Here is an 8,856-nt window from a genome sequence, read left to right as displayed (position 1 = left end):
TAGTCAGAGGCGCCCTCAGTCGTCAAACACGGGTACTTATCAAACAGCCCTCGTACTTTCAACTGTTTTAACATCTTGCGTGGTCAGTGTTTTGCCTGAATGTAATTCAAAATTGAATCCACTTTCGTCTGCATTATATATATTCTCTAGTTCGAAAAGATTTACTATATTAGATTTTATGATAGCTATGAATTCCTGACATGCAATTTGTAATTGCTCTTTATCTCTTTGCGCAGAACGACTTACAAATTTTGTTATTTTTCTTGACACGATTCTATATTTTCTTTTAAAATTTAATATCCATATTGCACTAGCTTTAAAGAAAGATCGATTTGTGGCTTCTAGGGGTAGGTTCATCGTCGTAAGTCTATACCATGAATAATTTCTTTTTCGTCATCAGCTTTTTTAAAATTTTGTAAGACATATTCGGAAATATATAACATCTTTTCTCTATGGGTATCTCCTTTTTGTATGTAATGTTCCCATCGATATAGTTGTGGCAAAGACTTCACCTTTTTAAAACGATTTTTTTACCGATGATAAGGAATACCGTCCCTTTTTTGCACTTTTCCAAAATTCAACAGCGCTTCTCTTATAGCCATCATTAACAATTTCACGTTCTTCTGAAATACAACTATCTTCAGCTTGATCATCGTCTTCATCTTCTTCAAGTATTTATATTTCATAATCGTCGACAAAATCTTCATTCAGTAAGTTTGATTCCCAATAATTTTCAAATTCTAACGTAGTATCAGTATGAATATCACATGACATTTCATTCATTGAAGAATGTATAATATCCTTTATCACATCGCGTAATTCAATTTCTTTATCGTTTACAGGTGTTTCCGGAATTTTTGAAATTTAAAAAAGGATAATTAACATATTGAGAATATTTGCAGGATTCATTTGTACCATTTTAAAGATTTGCACTGTTTGACTTTGACTTTGTACTTGAATTATTCGTTATTTCTTGCTAATTATGCCTTATACTGAAATTATTGCAAGAAATTTGTGATTTATATAGTAATTTCAAGTGACTAATAATCGAGTGACTAATAATCAAGGACTAATAAGATAAGATGTTTTTCAAGCACGTACATCATATATGATATAAAAATAACGCTATTGTCGTTTGAATATTTTTGTATGTAGCATTTTTTTGAGGAACATGTTACGTCCAGCCCCTCTTCAAAACATAATTCTGTTTTATTTTTCCGAATATTTTTGTTATTTAATCCTTTTATTTTGCGCTAAATTAATTTTCTTTTTCGTCCTTATATCGTCTATCTACAATCTTTTACTAAAATTGTGAAATTCGTAGCGGAAATCTTACCCGGTGACGCGCTATTCAGTCATGCCAGTGACGCGTGGCGCGCGTACCGCGAGAGCCAATCAGAGCACACTAAGGTGGCGTGCCTCGTGCTATTCCGTTGTGACGAACTGTTAAGTCAAATAACTCCGCGTGGAGTAAAGAGTTCATTTTCATACGCTATGATAGTTATGCCATTGCCATCCTACGCGTATTTAGAGAAAACTAGCCTGCTCTGAACGTTTCAGCGGCTACAATCCTCTAAAATAGGAATAAGTTATCGCGCGTCAATCACGGCTCGCGGTGCGCGTGTCGTGCGTCGTGCCGGACTCGCGATGGGACTTCAGCCGCTCTGAGTAAGAATATGATTAATTTCGAAGTCTCTCATTGCGTTAATATGTTTAGTTAATCTCTCGCCTTTGGGTCGCCACGACCGCTTGAGTTAGTCTAAAAACGAATAAATAATATCAATTAGCCGCGTTAGCGAGTACCGGCCGGGAGTCGGGAGGTAGCAGCGCGAACCACGGAGAGGGACTAGCGCGGACTACAAAGAGAGACTGCGCGGACCGCGGAGAGAGGCCCTAAAGTTAATTTGTTAATTATATTAAAATTCTGCTAATTAACGCAGAAATAACTCCATTTCTTAATTTTAAATTAGATTCGCGTAAACCATGCCGAGTTTTAAACCGGCACGAATAATATTTCGGGAAGAAAAGCCTATTTTTCGTTTTAGTCATGGTATAAATACAAAGGTATGCTCGTCCATAGACCAGTGCGCAGGCAATAAGCATACGTCATATTCGGCCAGCTTCGGCTATTTCCGAAGCGGTTCGTATTTGTGAAATATGGTCGCTATCCCGCTATACACAGGCTGTAATATGGATAACCTACATCCGGCTAGCGTGAATTGTGTTTATACATACTACAGTGTGAATTGTGACTTCATTACGAAGAAAAAAATGAACTGTGCAGTGAAAGGATGCACGAACTATTTTCGGAAAACAAACAATATGCCTGGAAAAAAGGTGCAATATTTTTCCGAAAGATATCGCAATTGCTGAAACGTGGCGTAATGTTTGTGCAAAACAGGACGACTCCGTTATTAAAGGCATGTTACTACGAAAGTATTTCGTGATATTATTATTATTTAATAGATACAACCAACATGAATATAAGACATACATTCTGTTTTGTTCAGGGAGGATATGTACGATTCACTTCGAACTTTCATGCTTCGAGAAGTCCCTACAACAACAACTATTGGAGTATTCTCCAGTAAGAGAACGCAAGTTGTGATTGATGCAATTCCCACGTTACATTTATGTAACGAGTCACCGATTATGACAAATACATCATCACTCATCGCCATTAAAGAGTTGGATGCATTGTACATCAACAATGTACCAGAAGTTGTGGATACTATTGTTGATGTAACACCAACAACGTCAACTGCTACAACGGACCTATGTAGCCGCGCTGATGACGTCAGTTCCATGTAAGTTCTACATAGTTAAGAATAGGATAGTTTTTGTCTCTATCCTTATTCAACTGGATTGCGAGTAAATAAACTCTTTAATTTAAACCCGCAACGCTATTTTATTTACTTGACAAACTATTAGGTAAGATTTATATAATAATTTTTTAATTTTTTATTATATGCTTTTAGACAAAATCTGCAATGGGAATTAGCAGAAATGAAAAAGAAATTGCAGAAGTACGAGGAGAAAGAGAAATTGAACAGGTCAGTGATAATACCTTGTTATTTTTTAAGTGTAATGTTTACAATATTTGTATATACTTGTTTATTTAATTGTACTCGTATATTTTTAGTGATAATCATCAACAGCAATTAACCACGATGAAGGAAAAGTTATCAGAGTACAAGCAACATCAGAATCGGGAGCATGAAATGTACGAAGCAAAGATGTACGAAGTACTAAGCAAAGTTTTCATGCCAGGGCAAATCCGATCATTGCTGAATGAGTGGCACCCAGTTGGACACGAGCCACTCACAGCGCTTGAGACTACAAAGCTCCTAAGCACCGGTCGCTGTGATTGGTGGTGTCCAATCGAGACGTGGTCAATCGGGATCATCCCTTGCTGAATCTATCCAGAAAACGCGTGACATGGTCTTCCGAGGACATAGCCAGTGCTATATCGTTGAAAAGCGTTAGCCCGAGAGCATACCGATATTTGCGAAACGTTGTGAAAACGCCCCTCCCTGCGTTTTCAATTCTTAGAAGGTGGGCAAGTAATATTAATACAGAGCCTGGTATTATGAATGCAGTGCTTGATTGTATGAAGGTTAAAGGGAAAAGTATGCAAGATTTAAAAAAACTGGTTGTCGTAACGTTTGATGAGGTGTATTTATCTAATAAAGTAGGTATCGATCGGAAAATCCAAAAAGCGCCGCATAAGACGTGCCAGTGTGTTATGTTACAGAGTTTGTTTGAAAATTGGAAACAACCTATATATTATGATTACGATAAGGCGATGAAAAAAGACACACTTGAAACTATTATTTCGCAATTATATGACATTGGTTATACAGTTGTAGTGATTGCATGTGATATGGGTTCAAGTACACTGGTCGGAATTAAATATAGGGGTATTACCGAAAAATTATTACTTTTCTCATCCTGTCGATCACAATCTAAAAGTGTTTGTATTTGCAGATGTGCCACACTTGCTAAAACTGGCAAGAAATCATTTGCTTGATAACGGATTTACCATCCGTGGACTGCGTATCGATAAGAAGTGTCTTCAGCGAATAGTAGACATTAATGCAAAGGATATAAAAGTGTCACATTCTCTCACACAATATCATCTCGACGTTCAAGCAACAGAACGACAAAAAGTACTCCCCGCTGTACATGTATTTTCGGAACGCGTAGCGAAAGCCATTGAATGGTACGGATTGAAAGGTTACATGGAAAATTTAGACTGGACAGAATCAGCGCGCGTTATTAGAATATTCAACGACTGGTTTGATTTTTTTTAATACCAGCAGTATGTATGGGCAATATGAGGGAAAAAATGCATATGGTATCGATGTAGAGAGGCAAAATAGTATATTAGACGAAACGAATACACTTATGATCAAAATTAAAATTGGAAAACATAAAAGTTTAATCGCATTTCAAAAAGGAATTATAGTCAATAACAGTTCTTTGCGGGAAATGTTGCCTTATATTCAGGAAAAGTTTCCAATTCTAAATTCAAGATCACGTACATTTTAACGAGGCATTTAAACCAGGATGTACTTGAAAACTTTTTTTCTTTTATTAGAGCCGTTGGCGGTACATATGACCAACCGACAATCTTAGATTTTAAGTACCCAATAAAAAAGTATATTTTAGGCAAAAGCACTCGACCAATCTTTTTTGCGGAACTAGTAATGTAACGGCAGAAGAGCCTGATTTATCATGTTTTGTATCTCTTATTGCAAGCGATTCTTCCACAGTTACAAGCGGAATACTTGAACCATATGTATTACACGACGAGCCAGCGAATTTTGCGGAAGAGGAACTGTGCATGGATTATGAGTTAAATAATAATTCCGGTTTACGATACATTTACATTTCATCCAAGTCTAGAGAAAATAAACTTTTAAAGTCGTTAGATGAAATGGATATTGTAGACACTATCGAAGATGAAGGTCTCAAATATATCGCGGGCTATGTAGCGTATCGTTTCAAACATAAATATAATAATTTAGGGGTTGAAACTGCCGAGATGCCCGTTGTAGCCGATGTAGACTGGGTACAGTTTATCTCACGTGGTAAATGTATGTATCTATCAGACGACTTATTGAAGGCTGCGCGGATTATGAATGTCGAGTTCAATAAATACCACGGATCGAGTTTTTGTACTGATAAATGGATTTTTAATAAGCTCGCCGATATAGTCACATCACAGATACAATCAATCGAGCTACCACGCGATGTTATATTATGTCTCGTTCGAATACGGACTTATATTCGAGTTCGAACATGGACTTACATTCGGGATAAATGAATCGACAAATAACTGTACAAAATAGAATTAAAAATAAGAAAAAAAAATTAATTAAATTCACAAATAATAAAACATAATGATACGCATCTTCGTCGTTTACTTTTCCTTGAAAAAATTCCCACAATTGAATTTTTTTAAACTTAGATGTTATTTCAAACTATTTTTCAATTTTGAAACAAAATAAAATATTTTAAAACAAAAACTAGAAACGAACTTCTAATTGACTAACATTGAATATATATATATGTATATATATTATATATACAATATATGTATGTATATATATATGTGTGCATATACAGTATGTTTCATTTTAATCCGACCACGCAGGTACCTCTGTCAAAATGAATGATATCAAAAAATGGCCTCTACAAAAGTTGAAGGGGACAGAGGGGGCCACATAATGGTACCAACAACCTTGACCTTGAACTCGATTTTCAAGGTCATTTGAAGGTCAAGGTCATTTTTTAAAATAGGAAGCCCCATTTTTCGTTGAATATTCTTGTAGCTTATCTCGAGAGCTTTCCAAAATACTATAATAAAATATTTTTTCATTGAGTACTTCTCGAGTTATAAGGCTCGAATGTTACAGTACCGCCGCCGACATTAGCATTACGCAAGGTATCCGACCGATGGCTAAAACCTCTTGAATGTTGTTCAGGATCATATCCTAGATAACATTCGTTAAGATCAAGGTCATTGGAGATTGTTTCTCTTATTTTCATTTTTACATGAAAATGAATTTTCAGTGCACATGTGGGAAATTTGTCGGAGGGCGAGAGAGATAGACCACAAGAATAAACCACGCGAAAACGTAATAATAAGAACAATTATATTTGAAAGGAATGAAATGAAGCAAATATGATAAATTACAGCAGTGAAGCAATTACAAGTACTCTCCGGGGCTTCGCCCCTCCGCTCTGCTCGACACTCTCGGTACTCGCACAGAGAGCCGCTAACTTAATCCTAACGCCGGACGCCGGTCATACGCTACAGCACGAGCCCCGACCTTCCCCGCGGTATCTTCCGACGGTGTCAAACGCCCGCCCCTCGACAGCCGGCCAGAACCCGTACAGGCTGTACCACCAGACTCCCGGACGTGCAACGCCGGCCCGCGGCCAACGCCACGCGATGATGCGACGCGATTATAGCGACCTCCTTTATGCGATACGACTCTACTCGACAGTGTGAATTCCGGAAACGGACTCTACTCGGTAACACCGCAACCGGAAGTTCACTCGGCAACGCGACAATCAGCGTTCCGAGGCGACAGCACAATACGCGGCGGCACGATTATAACAAGCGTGCCTACGCGACGCGAAACTAAACGATCACGCAATTACAATAATCGTCGTTACGCGACCCGACGAAACTCGACAACGTGACTACTCCGCGCGTTTCTACGCGGCTCTACTCTACTCGGTAACCGGCAGTGACTCTCCCGTGGCGAGAGGAACGAGCGCGACTCGGCCCTCGATTCTCTCCACACGACTCTAAGTTACTTTCACTCGGCAGCGAATATTACTCCCCTCACTCTGACTCTCGAAATGCGACAGCGAATAATTCCCAAGCTCGGGAGGATGGTACGTGGCTCGCGGTTCCGCGGCTCTACACGGCAGCCATTGCGCCGATTCTATCCTTACGGTGCGAGCTGGCTTACGTGCGATCCACCCGGCGACGTACCCCGGTCAACAGCCTTACAAATGACGACGCTCGTCTCATCCTCGTCAGCTCCTTCGTCCTCTCGGCCTCTTCTCGGCAGTCCCTCGGCAACTCTCCGTGCGTTCGTCCTTGTCGACAGCGACTTCGCACTTCCTTTACAACGGTTCTGCTCGCTCGTCCACGGAAAGAGTGAGGCCCGGGAGCTCCTGGCGGATTCTCGCAGGCTGCTTAGCGCTCCCCCCTCCTGCGGGGGAAGGTAGTCACGCTGATTGGCTTCCGCGTGTCACGGCATTTGCGCGTGCCGTGCAGGCCTTGAATCCTCGCTCATGCGTGCGCACAATGAGGATTCCTGTCAAGGGTGACGTCCCTGTTCACGGCCCCTGCACTTCCTGGCCTGGCGGAGGAGATCAGGATGGATTTCCTTCCCGCTCGTCGGGTCCTAGGCTCCCGACAGCGTCCGTCCGGTCCCTCCAGGGTGAACGGGAATTCTGGCCTCCTCCGGTGCTCTGCAAGGGGTGCATGGTGAAAGTATGGTTCCCCTTATTTTCGACAGCGGTTACAAGCAATGATATAAAATGGTACAACCTGCTAATCCGGGCTCCCGGATGTGTGCCCTTCTCTCTGCTCTGCGGCCGTCCTTACGATCCGGTCCTTCTTCTGTCTTCCTTCCAAGGGTGGCGGGCGAGACGGCACGATGATACAATGACATTTCACCGCAGCTGCCGAGCGTGATCCGCGCGACTACGCTTCCTGATACGCTTGGTCATTACGCAAAAGAAATGCTAGTATAAAAGAATAAGATCTGCCAAATAAATTAAATGACGCGAATTTTAACGCACGTTCACAGGTGCGTTTGCACGCGCGCTCACGTGCGCGCTCGCCTACGCGCTCGCCCTTCGAGCCGGTAGGAAGCGCGAGTCCGCCGTCGACAAGTCCGCACAGTGACGGACAAAATGTCACGTCACAAGAGAAAACTTTGAGTTCTAGAATATTAATGAGTAATTTTAATTAAATTAGACTAAGCTTTAATTGATTTTTTTTCCTATAGTATACGATACGCGTTAGCGATCTCACGGTTCGCCGCTCGGCCTGAGACGCGCGCATATTCTGATCATACCTCCCCTATTCTAATAAACATTTCACCACTCTCCCAATCTTATATCCTATCCGCCGCCGCGCTGGACTGCTTTTCGCTTCCCACTCCGAATCCAGCAGCGACGCGGCCACAAAATATAACGCAGGAGTATTTAAAATATTAACATCGCTCTTTTAAGTAATTGGTGACGGAGGCGGGACATGGCAGAATTAAATTCGAAAATAATAGATGACAGCGGTTTGATATTACGCGAAGCCGCTGCATCTCAATTGAATGATTTGGAAACGCGAAGGTATTTACATTATTACAACGGGCGAGCCGAAACATAATCGGTAATCGGTGACAGCGGTGGGATGTTACGCGAACCGCTGCATCTTAATTCAATAATTCAGAAACATGAAAATAATTAAAAATAGTAATCGGCCATTCGCGCGCTAGTTAGAAATCCAATAAAATTTTCCCTTAATACTTTCGCTTCTACACGTTACTGCGACTGGGCCGTAACATAATTGATGACAGTGGTGGGATAGTAACAAGAACCGCTGCATCTTAACCCAGTAATTCATAAAAGCGAAAATATTAAAAATCGTTACACCTCGCGTCGTAACAAATATCATAATTGCGAACATTTTGTCATATAATAATCATGTTAGTTTAATAACGAGATTAATAACAAGTAGTTTTAAAATTTATAATAAATACATTCATTGCTCTTTATAACAAAAAATGTGCTTATACATTACAGGAAATATATGGTACCGTAACTCAT

This window comes from Trachymyrmex cornetzi, unplaced genomic scaffold (genome assembly GCF_001594075.2).
Source record: "Trachymyrmex cornetzi isolate Tcor2-1 unplaced genomic scaffold, Tcor1.1 scaffold53, whole genome shotgun sequence".
Lineage (NCBI taxonomy): Eukaryota > Metazoa > Arthropoda > Insecta > Hymenoptera > Formicidae > Trachymyrmex > Trachymyrmex cornetzi.
The sequence above is the reverse complement of the archived record's forward strand: the minus strand, read 5'-3'. Positions refer to the sequence as shown.